The following is a 19,397-nucleotide window of genomic DNA, read 5'->3' as shown; positions in this document are numbered from 1 at the left end:
TTGTTCTTTCTAGGTTTTTACTAGCACCCATTCCCCTGGATGAATATTATGGATTTTAAAGTCTAAAGGTGTGGTTTGAGGGATTATTCCTTTTAACCGTAAGTTTTCAAGAGTTTTGCAATGGTGTTAATGTATCTTTTAACGCTCATTTCCCCTACCTCATAGGTAGCATTTTCATGTTGGGTGGTCAAAAAAGGTAACCTAAACATCATTTCATAGGGTGACACTCCCAGGTCTCACCTGGGTTGTGTTCGGATCCTCAATAAGGCTAAAGGTAGGCATTGTACCCATGACATTGGGGTTCCAACTATTAATTTGGTCAAAGTTCTCTTTAAAGTCTGATTCATCCTTTCTACACGGCCAGAACTCTGTGGATGCCATGGAGTGAGTAACTCCCATTTTATCCCTAAAGATTGAATTATTTGTTGTATCACATTTGACGTAAAATGCGTTCCTCTGTCCGAGTCTATTCTATTAACCATTCCGTATCTGGGAATAATCTGTTCTAAAAGGGTCTTACTTACCATGTTGGCTGAGGCCTTGGTAGTGGGAACTGCTTCTACCCAATGAGTTAGATGGTCTGTCATTACTAATAAATACTTCCATCTTTGTACCTGAGGAAGTTCAGTAAAATCTACTTGGATACTTTGAAATGGTCGAAGAGCTAACTCACGACCTCCTAATGTTGGTTTTCTCATCACCTTTTTGTTTATCCTTTGGCAAGTTATACATTTTTCAGTTACTTGCTTTGCTACTCCAAAAATCCTAATGCATCCATAGTTCCTTAAAAAATGATCACACAAAGCCTGAGTACCCCAGTGGGTTTTCTGATGCATGTCTTCTAATATTTTTCTAGCCAGTATTTTATTAAGTAATTGTCTTCCATCAGGAAGTTTCCATTTCCCTGATTCAGCCTGTTCTCCTCCTATCTTGTTTAATTCTTTTTTCTCTGCTTCACTAAACTTTGGAATTTCTAATTTTTCCTCATTAGGAGTTAATATTAACATAACTTTTTCAGCTCCATTTTCTGCTGCATCCTTAGCTTCCTGATCTGCCAAATTATTTCCTCTTGTTTCTGGGGTCACTCCTCTTTGGTGTCCCTTAATGTGTACTATAGCTATTTCTTCAGGTAGTTTTAATGCCTCTAAAAACTCTAAAATGAGCCCCTCATATACTAATCCTTTTCCTCTTGAATTAAGTAATCCTCTTTCTTCCCAAATTTTTCCAAAAGTATGTACTACTCTAAAAGCTAAAGGTGATTTTTGAAAAGAAAGAAAAACAAAACAAAAACAAAAACAAAACCACGGGGAACAGCCAGAGTCAAAAACCTTCTTCACAGATGTAGTGGTGGATGCTCCCTTTATTGAGGGTACACAGGGTTCTTATATACATATATCATTCTTGTGCACAAGCTGTTCACACGGCATTTTACTACTCGGTATTGACTAGTGTTATCTGCATAAGCATTCCTTTGCAGTTACCTGTTTACACTTTGTTGAGGGAAAAAGCTGGTTCTCAGGCTCAGTGTCCTGGTTCTCAGGCTCATCGTCCTTGACAGTGCTAAAACAACAGAACTTTCCCAGCACTGTCAGGCCTCTCTGTGTCTGTCTCCAAAAATCCTGCTACAATTCCCCCTTTTTCTTTTGCACAAGCTAAGCATTAGATATTGTCTTACACAACATATTCTTAATTCATGACATTACACAACTTAGTACTAATAATCCTAATAATATAAGTAATAATATAACAAACACTTGTTTAATAACAAACTTCAGCTACCTTGTAATCCTAAGGCTACTTAACTAATCTTTAAATGCATCATCACTTTCTTTTAAATCATGTAATTTGTTCTTCATTAATTGCAATTTTTTTGTGAATTGATCCAGAATGGTCTGACAGGTTCATGCAACACATTCCTTCAAACTCTTCACACCTATGGTTATGTACTAAAAGCAAAAATCAATCGCAGCACGGTTTTGCAAAACAGCGTGATTAACACTGGTAACATCTGCTGATAGCCCACCTAAAATTTGGCTAGTTAAATTTAATTCTGATTTGGTCCAGCATGCCATCTGTTTCAATGTGGTCATTGCTCTGGTGGCTGTTGCTCCTGGTATAAACATGGATGTTAACACTGTCCTAGCTTGGGACTAGAATTTAGGATCTTTTATGTCTGTACAGTCCAGCTCATGTATGGCATGTTTTCTCTGAGTGACATTTGCTAAAGTCATCAATGCAGTTATGTTAGGGTGAAACAGGGCAAGCTTCCCTAAATAGCATGGGCCCTCATGTGGGCTGGCTGGAACTCCATTCCAAGCACGGTCCCCACATATTAAAATGTTCCTGGTGGAAAGCGTCGCGCTGATTTGCCAGTCAAATTACATTTGGAATAAAGTTGTTAGTGTACACTGCTACTAGATAGTCAAGCTGAATTTATTGCATCCCATTTCTGGCTATGTATATTTAGACTCTGCTCTGTGGAGGGTCAAAGGACACACAACCTCCCTCACTTCTATTCGTAGAGCTGGCATTCATACATTCAAGGAGGTCTAATTCTTCAGGTGGTGAAGTAAGCGTATCATCAAGTTGCTCTATAATTTTTACACTGCCAGCCTTCATCAGCCTGGATGGCTGTGAAATCTGACAACCACACCGTGCTGTTTGCCACAGTAAAATTCAGAAATGTCTCATTTTTCACATAACCTTTAAATTGGTGAGGGCTCCAAAGGGGTGTTCCTATCAAACAAGTTCTGAATGGGTCTTGGGGACTGGCCAGGCTAAGGCAATTAGAATCTTGTCCAGTCATTTTGGCAAATGTCACCCATACATTAGTTCTCTTAGAAAATTGATGAGCTAATTGAGAAGATCCTGCAACACTTGTTGACACCATGAGCAAAAGGCACGCAACACACGAGAACGTCTTACCATGCGGACCTGCCATATCCCTCTCTTAATGGCCCACACTGACTGCACAAATCCCCAATCCGCTACTCCACCAAAATCATCAGGAACAGGGTTAGGTATTCCCAACACTACCTGTGCTGCTTGATAAAAGGCACCAAGGGTACCACTATAGCAATGGTCACACAAACCACCTTTACGCCAAAGCTTTGGTGTCTCTCTCTCAAATTGTGCACTACAAACTCCGCAGCTCACTTCTATAACTATTACTCCCTGACACTGAGGACACTCTTTTTCTTGCCACTCATGCAAGTCCTGGGAAAGTTCCAACGATCCCAAGGGGCCTTGGCGATCAAAAATGCACGCTACAACCCAGTCTGGGTCAGGAGGACATTGTTCACCAGTGGTCTCAGCTACCAGCTGTCTCAGCAAGGACTCGATGATCTGTGCTCTTCTTCCTTCTTTTCCTTCCTTGCTGGCCGAGTCCATTTACTTGGTATCCATTGTGGCCCAGATGCAAAGCTCAGAGGCTTGGGTGCAGCTGTTGTCGAATTTGCCTCAGAGGTGTCCTGATCACTGACCAGCAGGTTTCAGAGTGACAGATTCCAGGGCCCTTGGAGATCTGTCAGTCTGGGACAAATTTGAGATCAGCTGCTCTGGCCAGAAGTGTTCCTCTTATCTTCTCCGGAGCTGACCATCTGGCTTTTTATCTTCAGAGGGCTTGTGGTGTTCACTGCATGCAGAAGGCTTACTGTGACCCGTTCAGCATGAAACCGCTTTGTCAGCAATGCACGAGTAAAAACCACCCCAGCTTGGCTCTTACTTGGCAGCTGCTGCAGCCACACAACTTAGTAAGATATCTCTGGGTTTTCACCAGTTTAAGTCTTTAGTAAATAAATTCCAAGTGGACACTAAACAAGTATTTCGCTAAGAGATGATGAAATATTAAAATTAAAAGCAAGTCAGACTGCAGCTATAATTATACTACATTAGAAATTCCAGTTGGTGGGGATCCATTCACTATATAAAGAGTAATTAATAATCAAGGTAATTACAAAGACAGAGCATTTGTTTCCTGCATGCTTTTCCAAGCTTGGAACCAACAGAGTTGACTACATGGAGAGTTGACTAGGGTGAACTCAGAATTCACTCTCTCAGGCAGGAGACTAGTTGAGAAGTGTTACTGATAACAAAGAAGAAAAGTTATACAACACTGATTATTATAAATTACTTTGTTCTCATCTGCTTTTAGCATTTGTCTCTTACAAGTCTTCATCCATTCCTGTAGAAACCTAAGTCTTTTTCCATTCCCCTGTGGCAGCTCCCATCCCTAGTGATGGTTCGAGGGCATGGGGCAGCCCTTGATGTGGAACACGTGGATGTGCAGGTGGGCAGCAATTCTGGTTGCACACACTGACACAGTATCAGAGCAGGTTAAACAGGGACAGGATCAGGGCAATCCAGAGGACAATATACTTATCAATAAAGCTGTTAAAACACCTGGTCAAGGAACAGCAATGCTGGGCCTATGAATGCTGTGTCATATAAATACATCTCACTCTTGGTCATGTGGGCAACCACCAGTTTATTTGTGATCCTGGCAGCCACAAAGATGAAAGTCAGGATGTAGAGGCAGAGATGCCTCTCAAAGAGCTGCACAGCAGATTTCTTGTAGATCATTGCAGCCAAGTGTGGTGGTTTCAGGTAGATTTTGGGAGAAACCCTCCCACAGGGCCCCCCTCCCCTCCCCCAACCGGTTCGGGAAAAGACTTCCTCTGAGAGAAGTGGAAAAAACCTGTTTATTAAACAGGCAAAGCACTCCCAGCACAATACCCAATGACAAGAGCTTCGTGCCGCTTACGGAGGGATAACAAACTTAAAGAAAGTCTCCTCTTGAAGATAGTCACTGTGCTCCACCGCTCCGTCTCCGCTGACGTTGGGAGAAAAGGAGATGTGCAGGGCTGGTCTTGGTGGGGTGGGTCCCCTGTGGAGGCCCCCGGTGCTTCCCCAGGTCCTTAGTCTGGAGAGGTTGGAACAGTTCCGAGGAGAGGGAAAAAAGAAAAAAAGGAAGGAAAAAAAAAAGGGGAAAAAAAAGAAAAAAAAAAAGCAAAAAGCAAAAAGCTTGAGCTATTCTACAGCATCTAACTATGCTAGCTCTAAACTAACTGCCGGGGAAAAAAACCAACAGAGCTTCTTTCGTCTTGCAGTGTTGCAACTTCCCCCGCTTCAAGGTCACTCCGAGGAGCAGAGTTTTCCGGGGGAAAAACAAACAGCGCTTCCCTCCCCTTTGCACCCAATAGACAATTGGGGGATACACAGTCACCCTAGGACAACAAGGCAATCACAGAGCCAATATGAAGAAAAGGTGAGAGGACACTTGTTCCTGCTAAAGTGGATCCATTTTTGCCAACTCCACTTTGTACAGGAGAATATGGTTCCTGCCATAGTACAAAGAGCTGGGAGTATTTTCACCTGAAAGTTCAGTCTTGGAATCAGAGATTGCTTAAAAGATGGTCTTCCAATCACTGCCAGTAAATTCATGATTATTATGAAGATTTGTATTTCAGTCACATCAATCATGCCAAAGCGCAGGGTTCTTGAGACGTACGTCTGTCTGCACGCAGTAAAACATGAATGTCACAGCAAAACAGCAGAAAAACATCCAATCAGGGTTGGTGTCCAGCTGCACAGCAATACAAATTTCTAAAACCACAAAGACTGTGGACAATGAATCACAGCTATGATCAAAAAGCTCTCTTAACGGAGTGCTGCTATTTGTCCTTCTTGCTTGTTTTCCATCTGTAGCATCCAGGGACTGGAATGCCACAGGCACAAGCAATGAATGTCCAGGAAGGTGCCTGCTCTGAAGCTGTTGAGCAGTAACATACTAATAACAGAGTTGTAAATATATTATTAACAGTTTGATGACGGTGATCAGACTGGGGGTAATCCAGGCTGGAGAACTGATATCTGGAGTATGAATCCAATGTAACATTGTTCAAGCACTTTTCAGATTTCAAGCTGTGCTCTTTTACTGTATTTTTTTTGCATGTTGCAAGATTTTCCATTCATGCTGCTCACACACAGGATTGCCATCTCTGAACACGACAGGACGCACTACAAGACATGCCATGTGTCCTGCGGGTTCCCACTGTCCTAGTATAGCATCACATATAATTTTGGACCATCGAATCACAGGGGGTGCAGGCAAAGCTGTTGCCTGGGAACTGCTTTTTGCAGTTTGTTCTAGCAATTGTTGCACTGGAGTTAACTGGGAGCTGAAAGATGTTGGCTCCTCCTGATTTTTAGCATTTATTGTGGATAGTTCTTGGGCTTTTTCCAGCAGCAGCTTAATTGCTGCATGCGCTCGCTCATTCAGGCGCTGCATCACTGCCTGAATTTGATCAGTCAGTTCTTTTAAACCAATCGTGGGTTCTGCTGGGGGTTCTGCTCCATCATCGGGGTCCTCCTCTAATTCGTCCGGCAGCAGAACATTGTCGGGGGAAGGTGGTCGACAGCAGGGGTCACCGATTCCCCTCTCTTGGTCAACCGGTGTCTCTTCGGGCACAGCCGAGAAAGGCGGGGGGGGGGGGGGGGGGGGGGGCAGTCGGCACATGCGTTGTGGGAGCGGTGGCGGCGGCGGGGCAGTGGTGCGGTGCGGACTCCCGGGGACCGCTTCCTCCTCGTCCTGCCTGTTGCTGTGGGGCAGCGGGAGTGGTGGTGCTCGGGCGACCGGGACGGTCTGCGAGCCGGGTGCAGCAAGCCAGGCGTCGGCCAGCAACGGTGCCGGGGCACCGGAGGCAGCCGGAGGGCACAGCAGGGGCCCCGCGGCACCTCCCCGACTTGGCAGTGCCAGGAGGTTGTTAAATGTCCATTTCCCCGCGTACAGTTAATCAGCTTTTGCAGTACATTTTCTGCTACTGTTTTTCCTCTCTCAGAGAGTATAATAATAAATAACTTCAATGCGGCAGCAAATTCGCATTCCATGCTTGCTGTCGTCAATGGGACAGGGAAGTGAGTACTCAGAGCCTTCCACCTTTTTTCAAGAAACTGCCCCCTGTTCCCCTTACCAGCTCAGCCTCGCACTCTATTTGCAAGGACGACGAGCTTCTGCCTCAATGCTGATGCATCTCTTGGCAGATCAGCGTCTGACCGCTATTTTTTGGAGGGTCTCACCTCAGTGCAGCTGCATCTGTCGGCGAGTTCAGTGTCCAACTGCTCAGCGTCCCACCACTAATTTCTCCTCCGGGCCGTCACCCCAAGGTCCGAAGTTCGGGTCCCAATTAAAGGTGATTTTTGAAAAGAAAAAAAAACCACAAAAACAAAAACAAAAAACACGGGGAACAGCCAGAGTCAAAAACCTTCTTCACAGAAGTAGTGGTGAATGCTCCATTTATTGAGGGTACACAGGGTTCTTATATACATATATCATTCTTGTGCATAAGCTGTTCACACGGCATTTTACTACTCGCTATTGGCTAGTGTTATCTGCATAAGCATTCCTTTGCAGTTACCTGTTTACACTTTGTTGAGGGAAAAAGCTGGTTCTCAGGCTCAGTGTCCTGGTTCTCAGGTTCATCGTCCTTGACAGTGCTAAAACAACAGAACTTTCCCAGCACTGTCAGGCCTCTCTGTGTCTGTCTCCAAAAATCCTGCTACAAAATGTTCCCGTCCCAAGTGCGGGCTCGCCGCCCGCGGCAGCTGCGCTGGTCCCCGCCTACACCCTAGCCCCAGCCCCGCTGCTGAATTTGCCCCGGCCGCCTGGTCCGCGGCTGCCCTAACAGCCATGCCGGGGGTCCCTCCCGACTCGGGTCTAAGACCACCGCCCCGACCATGCCGGGGGTCCCGTCGGTCCCAGCCATCCTATCTCCAATCGCTTCCCCCACTGCCCGATCCCCGGCTGCCCTGCCCGTGCCGGCTGCAATGGGCGCTGCCGCTGCTGCTTTGCCTCTGCCGGGAGCCGCTGACTCAGCCGCCATTAGCCCCGTGCAGGCTGTCCACGCTCCCCTCTGGTATCCCCCAGAACTGCCCCCTCCTCTGCCCGTCCCAGCAGCAAACCCCGCCTACGCTCCGCCCTTGGAGGACCAAGCCTCAGCGCTATGCCCTCCCCTCACCCCCCTTCCTGCCCTGAGCTCCGTTCCCTCAGTAAACACAGCTACTGCTCAGAGAAACGACTTCTCCCTAGAAATGCCTTATCGAAACACTAGAAGTTCACTTAAAAGACAGCCCTCTCTGCATTCTTTCTCAAAACATTGGAAAAAGATGACAGAGGATAAAAACCAAAAATGGGATAAAGAAATTAGTCTATTTCCACTAAGAGAAGTCCCAATGGGAGGGGGTGGAACAGGGTTTGTAAATGCCCCTTTGACTTCTGAGGTCAGAAATTTTAAAAAATAAATCAAAGGAATTTTGGAGGATCCCATAGGCACAGCTGAACAATTAGACCAATTTTTAGGTCCGAATATTTATACTTGGGAAGAGATGCAGTCTATAATGAAAATAATATTTTCTCAGGAAGAAGGGCAATTAATCAGAGCAGCTAGAATAAAAGTTTGAGAAAAAGAGAACCCACAGGGGCCCCCCGGAGAAGACAAAATGCCAACTGTGCCTCCTGAGTGGGGTCAAAATAATGAAGATGAGAGGAAACACATGAATGAATATCGTAATTTAATAATCAAGGGAATAAAAGAGGCAGCACCCCAAGGACAAAATGCTAAAAAAAGCTTTTGAGGCACAGCAAGAAAAAGAAGAATCTCCAACTGAATGGTTGGACAGACTTAAGAGAAATATGAAACAATAATCCAGAACAGGCCCTAAAACTGATATGGGAAAAGCTTTGTTAAGGATTAACTTTGTTACTAATGCCTGGCCAGATATTAGAAAAAAAAACTAGAAAAAATTGAGGATTGGCATAATAAATCATTAGATGACATTAAAGGAGGCTCAGAAAGTTTACGTCCGAAGAGATGAAGAAAAAGCTAAACTGAAAGCAAAACTTATGGCAGTCACCATGCGAGAAAACAATTTCCAAAAAAATCAAAAACATACAGGCACTACTTCTAGAGATAAAATTAGTAGAGACAGGGGAAAGGAAAAGAATAGAATCCCAATACAAACCAAGTCTCAGCAGCATTCCAGGAATGTCTGCTTTTACTGCGGGGGTGAGGGACATTATAGGAGAAATTGTCCTAAGCAGGTAATAGATCTGAAAATCTTCAAAGATATGAGCACAGAGGAGGAATAGGGAGGTCAAAGGCTCTAGTTTTTAGGGGACAAATACCATCTAGAGCCTGTGATAACTCTGAAAGTGGGTCCCCAAGAAGAAGAATTGGAATTTGTGGTAGATACAGGGGCAGAAAGAACCTGCCTGCTAAATGTACCCAAAGGTTATAGTGTGAGTAAAGATACTGCAAAAATAACAGGGGCAAAAGGAGAAACCTTTACAGTTCCAGTCATTAAAGATGTAATAATTGAGGGGGAAACTAAAATTTGGATGGGAGATGTCTTATTGGTCCCAAGGGCAGGTAGCAACTTACTAGGAAGAGACTTACAAGTGAAATTAGGAATAGGGGCTATACCAGAAGATGGGAAAATGACAGCTAAAGTCTTAAAATTAGGCCAAGAGGATGAAGAAAAAATTAACAAGGAAGTTTGGGCTGGGGAAGGAAATAGGGGAGGATTAAATATTGACCCTATAAGTGTTACAATAGAGAGAGAAGATTGTCCCATACGTGTATGTCAATACCCCATATCTTTAGAAGGACGGGAAGGTTTGAAGCCAGTAATAGAAGGACTAATAAAGGACGGGACACTAGAACCTTGCATGTCTCCCCATAATACCCCTATTCTCCCAGTAAAGAAGCCTGATGGGAGTTATAGACTAGTACAAGATTTAAGGGAAGTTAACAAAAGAACTCGGTCTCGTTACCCAGTGGTACCCAATCCCTATACACTTCTAAGTAAAGTTCCACCCCAGCATCAGTGGTTTAGTGTAGTGGATCTTAAAGATGCTTTTTGGGCCTGTCCACTAGCCAAGGAGAGCCAAGATATCTTTGCCTTCGAATGGAAGGATCCAAAAACTGTAAGAAAGCAGCAATTAAGGCTGACAAAATTACCGCAGGGGTTCACGGAGTCTCCGAACTTATCTGGGCAAGCTTTAGAAAAAATACTACAAGCTTTCTCCACTCCTCCTGGAATACAAATTATCCAATATGTGGATGATCTTTTACTATCTGGGGAAGATGAAGTTGGAGAAGCTACAATAAAACTTTTGAATTTTCTTAGGGAAAAAGGATTAAGGGTATCAAAAGGGAGGCTGCAATTTGTAGAACCAGAGGTAAAATATCTTGGACACTTGATAAGTAAAGGTAGTCGAAGGCTCAATCCAGAGAGAATTGCAGGAATTTTATCCCTTCCACCTCCCTCTTCAAAGAGGGAAATCAGAAAACTACTTGGATTGTTGGGATATTGTAGATTATGGATTGAGGGGTACACACAGGCAGTAAAATTTTTGTATGAAAAGTTGACAGAGGGAAATAATATAAAATGGTCCAAGGAAGATGATGATAAATTAGAAAAATTGAAGTTAAAACTGGCCTCAATACCAGCTTTAAGCTTACCTTCACTAGAAAAACCCTTTCATCTGTATGTGAATGTAGAAAAGGGGGTAGCTCATGGAGTTCTGGTCCAGGAGTGGGGAGGAGTAAAGAGACCAGTAGCTCATTTATCAAAGATGTTGGACCCAGTGAGCCACGGCTGGCCAGTATGTATTCAAGCTATAGCCGCTACTGCAATCCTGGTAGAAGAAAGTCGTAATCTTACTTTTGGAAGTAAACTAATTGTGTGCACACCTCATGCGGTTCGAAATGTGTTAAATCAGAAAGCTGAAAAATGGTTGACAGACTCTAGAATGTTAAAATATGAAGCAATCTTGATAGACAGTGATGACCTGACATTAGAAGTAAACAGAAGTTTAAATCCAGCTCAGTTCTTATATGGAGAACCAGCAGATAACCTAATACATAATTGTTTAGAAATTATCCAATACCAAACAAAAGTTTGAGAAGATCTTGAAGAACAAGCCCTTTCAGAAGGGGAAATAATCTATGTGGATGTTTCCTCCAGATGTCTACAAGGAAAAAGAATGTCAGGGTTTGCAGTAGTTGATGGAAAAAACATGCAAACTATTGAAAAAGGAAAATTACCTTCAAACTGGTCAGCGCAAACCTGTGAATTATATGTGCTAAAAAAGGCACTGGAATATTTAGCACACAAGAAAGGAACTATATATACTAATTCGAGGTATGCTTTTAGAGTAGTACATACTTTTGGAAAAATTTGGGAAGAAAGAGGATTACTTAATTCAAGAGGAAAAGGATTAGTATATGAGGGGCTCATTTTAGAGTTTTTAGAGGCATTAAAACTACCTGAAGAAATAGCTATAGTACACATTAAGGGACACCAAAGAGGAGTGACCCCAGAAACAAGAGGAAATAATTTGGCAGATCAGGAAGCTAAGGATGCAGCAGAAAATGGAGCTGAAAAAGTTATGTTAATATTAACTCCTAATGAGGAAAAATTAGAAATTCCAAAGTTTAGTGAAGCAGAGAAAAAAGAATTAAACAAGATAGGAGGAGAACAGGCTGAATCAGGGAAATGGAAACTTCCTGATGGAAGACAATTACTTAATAAAATACTGGCTAGAAAAATATTAGAAGACATGCATCAGAAAACCCACTGGGGTACTCAGGCTTTGTGTGATCATTTTTTAAGGAACTATGGATGCATTAGGATTTTTGGAGTAGCAAAGCAAGTAACTGAAAAATGTATAACTTGCCAAAGGATAAACAAAAAGGTGATGAGAAAACCAACATTAGGAGGTCGTGAGTTAGCTCTTCGACCATTTCAAAGTATCCAAGTAGATTTTACTGAACTTCCTCAGGTACAAAGATGGAAGTATTTATTAGTAATGACAGACCATCTAACTCATTGGGTAGAAGCAGTTCCCACTACCAAGGCCTCAGCCAACATGGTAAGTAAGACCCTTTTAGAACAGATTATTCCCAGATACGGAATGGTTAATAGAATAGACTCGGACAGAGGAACGCATTTTACGTCAAATGTGATACAACAAATAATTCAATCTTTAGGGATAAAATGGGAGTTACTCACTCCATGGCATCCACAGAGTTCTGGCCGTGTAGAAAGGATGAATCAGACTTTAAAGAGAACTTTGACCAAATTAATAGTTGGAACCCCAATGTCATGGGTACAATGCCTACCTTTAGCCTTATTGAGGATCCGAACACAACCCAGGTGAGACCTGGGAGTGTCACCCTATGAAATGATGTTTAGGTTACCTTTTTTGACCACCCAACATGAAAATGCTACCTATGAGGTAGGGGAAATGAGCGTTAAAAGATACATTAACACCATTGCAAAAACTCTTGAAAACTTACGGTTAAAAGGAATAATCCCTCAAACCACACCTTTAGACTTTAAAATCCATAATATTCATCCAGGGGAATGGGTGCTAGTAAAAACCTAGAAAGAACAATCTTTAACTCCTCAATGGGAAGGTCCTTTTCAGGTATTGCTGACGACCGAGGCTGCGATCCGGACCAAAGAACGAGGGTGGATCCACGCCAGCAGAATCAAAGGACCCGTGGAAGAACCTAAGGAGTGGACGATTACATCTGAACCGGGTGATACAAAACTGACTCTTAAACGGGGACTGGGTGGTAATGAACTGGGAAGACCCAAATGATCCAAGAAACATACACAGGATCACACCTAATTGGGAGATAAGGCCAAGCTTATATCAGTGGTTTCAAGTTCCGTCTAGACAAGTTTTGAGACGCCTCCGATACCCTCCTTGGGGAGGAATACTTCCACTCCAAACAGGAGGATTAAGACTGTTTTGGACAGAGAACTCTTGTATTCACGCCTTAGCCTGTGATTTATGCAAAGAGGAAGAGGAGTTGCAACTTCCATCAGTGCCAGACCAAATACCCTGTTTGATCCACCCAAATACCAGACATGCTAGCTGGGTTAAATGTAAATGTTTAGATTGTGGGAAGAATTAGTATTGTAGTTCACACAATCGACAGTCTTGTTGCAGGACGTGTCAAGGGCCAAATCGATCTCCTATCCAGGTAGAACTCGAAGAAACTGAAATAATAACTTTGTTTTGTGGATGGGAATTATTAGTGCCTGTTGAATGGGAGATACCTGAAGAATGGTGTGTTACCCTGGTTTTTCTGAGCCTTTTGATTTTCTTAAATGAAGTCAGATCTTTTAGTTATTGTACAATATTAAGAGCAGTTTTCTACCTTTTCCCACAGATGTAACATAAACAAATCCTTTGTTTTTCATTCTCTGTCCTTTGTTTGCATATTTCTAACCTGAAAACAATTGTAACTGACAATTGGTCTGGCCACTGAGGCTGAGGGGTGGAAACCCCAAAAAGCCAATCTTCTGCTAGACCCACAAATGTATAAAAAGTAAGAAATAAACAAAGGGGTCTCTTCTCTCAGCTCTCTCAGCTGTGAGCTGGAATCAGAAGGACCTCTGCCTTGCGAAAATCTCTTGTCTGCGTGTGACTGCTTTGTATGTCTCAGTGACAACGGTGGAAAACGACAGTTAAGGAGTGTCAAAAACGATTTGTCTGGAAATTAGCTAAGAGGAAGTGACAAAGAAATAGAGGGCAAGACCAGATTGGCCTCTGTATTCGCCACCAAGAAGATCAAATACACCTGCTGTGGGTTGCAACCCCATAGGCATGGGAGGTGGGAGTATAAGCCATACTGGACCTCTGTTACTCCTTTTTCTGTCACTCAATTTTTGCCTTTTCCCTTTTGGGATATCAACAAGGCCATGCTATAGGTGTTACCAAAAGCTGTACATGGAAAGACACCGAGGTTCTTTTTTCATTTCTCACACTCATGTCAACAGCCACTGTTATAACCCATCCAAATTAGGCAATTGCATGCATAATGGGAAAAAGTACTGGATTGCAGAGGAGAGCTTAGGAACAAATGGTAGCAGGATGGGAAGTCAGTGCCCAAAAGAGGAGAGATGGATTTGTTTTACCTACATTATTGGGCACAAAGCACAAGATTTAGTAAAAGAGCAGTTGATAAACAAAAAGGCTAAGTCAGTACAACCACCTAAACCTGTGCCAATCTCAATTGACGATTTGTATACAAAACTTGAACAGCAATTAGAAAAAGAAATAGATATCTCAAGGATGGATAAAAATCAGTTTGTAGAACTGGGGAAAAGAATAAGTAAGGAACTTAACATAACCAGTTGTTGGGTCTGTGGAGGGGCTTTGATGTCAGAAGAATGGCCATGGAAAGGCAGCAGCTTAGGCCCAATTGAGCTCCTTAAGTAGAACCAAACAAGTATAAGTGGAGAAAACCGACCAGAAGGGTGGATTTTAAGCTCAACAGTGATAGGGGAAGAATGTCTTTGGTGCACTGGGAAAAGGTTCCTTCATGAAGTAGGAAAAACACCATGTAAAAGACATAAGGTTAGTAACGGAACTTCTGTATGGTGGGTCCCAGAAGAACCAACCATGTATTGGACCCAAGAAAAAGCAAAAAAAGTGAATTGTAAGTATGATAATAAAACTTTTTCAATGTAATGATACAGGCAAAAATCCTTACTATGGCATCCCAGAAATTTCCAAATTTTGGGAGAATATAGATCAACAAAAGTTTGACTATTGGAAAGCTCCAGATGGCTTATTTTAGATATGTGGAAAAAGAGCATACCCACAACTCCCCTCTCAGTGGAAAGGGAGCTGTACTCTGGGAATTATACAGCCAGGATTTTTTTCTTTTACCAGGACCTGATGGGGATCAATTAGGGATTCCAGTTTATGAGGATCTAAAGAGAAACAAAAGAGATTTGATTGGAGGATTCCAAAAATAGGGAGATGAGGAATAGCCCCCTGAACGCATAGTGGAAACATATGGGCCAGCCACCTGGGCACAAGATGGGAGTTGGGGATATCGAACCCCAATTTATATGCTAAATCGTATTATAAGACTTCAAGCCGCTGTAGAGATAATAACGAACAAAACTGGTCGGGCAATGGAATTAATATCAAGGCAACAAACCCAAACGAGGGCGGCTGTGTATCAGAATAGGTTGGCTTTAGACTATCTGTTAGCTGAAGAAGGGGGTGTTTGTGGAAAGTTCAATACATCAGATTGTTGTTTAAAAATAGATGACAATGGGGATGCCATCCTGGACATAGTCAATTGTTGTAATGCATTAATTGTGTTATGTTTATCGGATCTGTAATCTGTATCGTGGGTTGTCCTTACTCAGCTGTAACCTAACTCTTCCCCTCCCACTTCTCCCTGATTGGGTGATGTCTTGTCCCTGCCTCTGGGCCCTGCCCCCTGGGGAAAAAGGCCCCGACAGGGGAGTGGCGAGCTCTCTCTGGCACCGGCAAGGGATCGGGACGGCTCCAACCAAGCAGGGCAGGACTCGAGAATAAAAGCTGTAATATCCCACCTGGTAAAAGAGAACAGACTCTTTTACTTTTGCCATCGGCGGTCGTCTAGTCTCGTGGGGAAATACAACAGTCAATGATATCAGAAAAATCGCCCATGTACCAGTTCAAAAGTGGGAATCAATGCTTTTGTGAGTCATTGAGGAGCAAGGGGTGGAGCTTCCTGCGCTGATACTGAGTGGCTGATTGTAAGATCGTTGAGCAGGTGAGAGGTTTGCATTTGTGAGTCATTGAGGAGCAAGGGGTGGAGCTTTCTGCGCTGATACTGAGTGGCTGATTATAAGAGGTCTCTGGGGAGCGTGGCGAACAGGAGTGGGCAAACAGGGGCGTGGCGAGTCACTGGGGCATGGACAAGGCAGTTTGCGCGGCAGTTCGCGCAGGCAGTATTGCAAGTAAGGTGTCCTCTGTGTTGTTTGAAGTATTTCTGCTGCCTGGTTGCTTTTGGGGTGTCTGCTAGTAATGGTTTCTACACGGTCAAAAACTGTGATTAGTATAAGTATATGTGACCAAGTGGAGCCCTCCAAAAAGGATGCATCTGTACAGACCCATTCCTGCCCAGAGTGTTTGAGCTTATTGGTGGCTTCAGGGGGTGCTGTGGAGGAGGCCTGCTTATGGTGTGAACAGGTGAGTGTTCTCCTTTCACTGGTGGCTGAGCTTAGGGAGGAAATAGAAAGATTAAGAAGTATCAGGGAAAGTGAAATGGAAATAGACTGGTGGAGTTCAGCCATTCCATCTTTAAGGGAGGCCTCTGACTGTGAGTCTGAGGACTTACATGCCTCCCGCTCTCAGGTAATAGAAGGGCACCCGATAAATGAAGAGGAGTGGAAATGGGTCCCTGCTTGGGGAGATAATAACAAAAACTTCTCCCCATCCCTCAGCCAGGTGCCACTTCAGAATAGATATGAGGTCCTGGATCTAGAGGGCCAACTAGATGATTTAGAAGAAAATTGTCTGCCCTGTGAGTCCCCCAATTATGATTCATCTGAAAGATGCATCACCACCTCTAACATCAAGAAGAAAAGAAGGGTAATCGTAGTAGGTGACTCCCTTCTGAGAGGAACAGAGCGCCCCATATGTCGACTGGACCCATCCCACAGGGAAGCCTGCTGCCTCCCTGGGGCTCGGATACAAAATATCACTGAGAGACTTCCTGCACTGATTAAGCCGTCTGATTATTACCCACTGCTGATACTCCAGGCTGGCAGTGGTGAGATTGAAAAGAGGAGTGTCAAGGCAATTAAAAGAGACTTTAGGGTACTGGGTCAGGTAATTGATAGGGCAGGAGCACAGGTAGTGTTCTGCTCAGTCCCTTTGGTGGCAGAGGAAAATGATGAAAGAAACAGGAGAACTCACCATCAACAAGTGGCTCAAGGGTTGGAATCATCGGCAAAATTTTGGATTCTTTGATCATGGAGAAATTTTTACAGCACCTGCTGTGCTGGAACCAAATGGGATACATCTCTCTATTAAGGGCAAAAGATTCTTAGCTCGTGAACTGGCAGAACTTGTTGAGAGGGCCTTAAACTAGGTTTGAAGGGGGAAGGGGATGCAGCTGGACTGTCTGGAAGCAGGCCCAAGGGTTGCATGGCTGAGTTAGGGGCGAAGTCAGTAGCCCAGCTGAGGTGCATGTATACCAATGCATGCAGCATGGGTAACAAAAAAGAAGAGTTGGAGGCCATGGTGCAACAGCAGAGCTATGATGTAGTCACCATCACAGAAACATGGTGGGATGAGTCACATAGCTGGAGCACTGCACTCAATGGCTACAAGCTCTTCAGAAGAGACAGGCAAGGAAGGAGAGGTAGAGGGGTGGCCCTTTATATTAAGCAGACTTTTGATACCGTAGGAATTGAAACTAAGGAAGATGGAGTTGAATGCCTGTGGGTAAGAATTAAGGGGAAGGCCAACAAGGCTGACATCCTGCTGGGAGTCTGTTATCATCCACCCAACCAGGAAGAAGAGGTGGATAACTTATTCTATAAGCAGCTAGGTAATGTTTCAGGATCATCAGCCCTTGTTCTTGTGGGTGACTTCAACCTACTAGACATCTGCTGGGAACTTAATACAGCAGAAAAGAGGCAGTCCAGGAAATTTTTAGAGTGTATGGAGGACAACTTTTTGTCGCAACTGGTGGGTGAGCCCACCAGGGGAGGGACTATGTTAGATCTGCTGTTTGCAAATAGAGATGGACTGGTGGGAGATGTGGTGGTTGGAGGTCGCTTGGGGCAAAGTGATCATGAAATAATAGAGTTCTCAATATTTGGTGAAGTCAGGAGGAGCACCAGTAAAACTCTTGCATTGGACTTCCAGAGGGCAGACTTTGGCCTGTTTAGGAGACTTATTCAGAGCATCCCTTGGGAAGCAGCCCTTAAAAACAAAAGAGTTCAGGAAAGCTGGGCATGCCTCAAAACAGAGATCTTGAGGGCACAGGAACAGACTGTCCCTGTGTGCCGAAAGGTAAGTCGACGGGGTAAACGTCCAGCCTGGATGAGCAAGGAGGTTTTGGAGGAACTTAGGAATAAAAAGAGGATGTATCAGCTTTGGAAGGGGGGTCAGGTCTCTCAGGAAGTATTTAAGGGAGCTGCTAAAGCATGTAGGAAAAAAATTAGGGAGGCCAAAGCTCAGTTCGAACTTAGAATGGCAACTTCTGTAAAGGATAATAAGAAATGTTTTTACAAATATATAATGCTAAAAGGAAGGGTAAGACCAACCTTTGTTCTTTACTCGACAAGGGAGGGAACTTAATATCTGCAGATGAGGAGAAGGCAGAAGTGCTTAATGACTACTTTGCCTCAGTTTTTAGTGAGGAGACGACTTGCCTTCAAGACAACTGCCCTCCTGGGCTGGTAGATGGTGTCAGGGAGCAGAATGGTCCCCTCATTATCGAAGAGGTGGCAGTCAGAGAATTGCTGAAATGCCTGGATATCCATAAATCTATGGGACCAGACGGGATCCATCCCAGAGTGATGAGAGAGCTGTCAGATGAGCTTGCTAAGCCACTCTCCATCATCTACCATCAGTCTTGGCTCACTGGTGAGGTTCCGGACGACTGGAAGCTGGCCAATGTGACAACCCATTCACAAAAAGGGTGCAAAGGAGGATCCTGGTAATTATAGACCAGTCAGCCTGACCTCAGTACCTAGCAAAATAATGGAACAGTTTATATTAAGTGCCATCACACAAAACTTACAGGATGGCCAGGGTATCAGACCCAGCCAGCATGGGTTTAGGAGGGGTAGGTCATGTTTGACCAACCTGATCTCCTTTTATGACCAGGTGACCCGCCTGGTGGATGCAGGGAAGGCTGTTGTAGATATTGCTCCGCTGGACCGGTTTGGATGAAATGTGGACACGAGATCTCTGAAGTTAGGTTTTAGAAGATGAGGTTTATTATAAAGGATGTGAGGCCTTGCTTAGAGTTGCCAGACGCAACTCGTGGCAAGGCCTAGGGAGTGGGGGGAAGGGAGAGGTATGGAGTGGGGGAAGGGAGATGTAGGGAGAGGAAATTCCAAGAGGAAGATCCTAGGGGCAGGGTGCCAGGCAAAGAGAGAAAGAGCCGATCTCTCAGCGCCCTTATCAGGGGGCTTCAAGGTGGGCTGGAACAAGACCTGGACCAATGGGGTTACAGATACCTGATACTTCAGGGGAGGGTTACAGGTGTGGGATGAACCATACATTGGGGGGTGAGACAGAACATCCCATTTGACCTTTGGATCTATCTGCAGGTAACCTTCAGCTGGCCATATAATTGTTTTCCCAGACATTCAGTAGCTAGGACATCTCAGACATCGAAACTTGCTTTCAATTCTATCTCACTTATTGGTTTCACATTCTCAGAATCTAAGCAGTCATATTTATAGGGCTTTCTAGCTTCATCCTCCCCAACAGGCTGTGGATGTTGTCTATTTGGACTTCAGCAAAGCCTTCGACACTGTCTCCCACAGCATACTCCTAAATAAGCTGGCAGCTT

Source organism: Hirundo rustica, chromosome W (assembly GCF_015227805.2).
Source record: "Hirundo rustica isolate bHirRus1 chromosome W, bHirRus1.pri.v3, whole genome shotgun sequence".
Lineage (NCBI taxonomy): Eukaryota > Metazoa > Chordata > Aves > Passeriformes > Hirundinidae > Hirundo > Hirundo rustica.
This window is presented reverse-complemented; position numbering follows the sequence as displayed.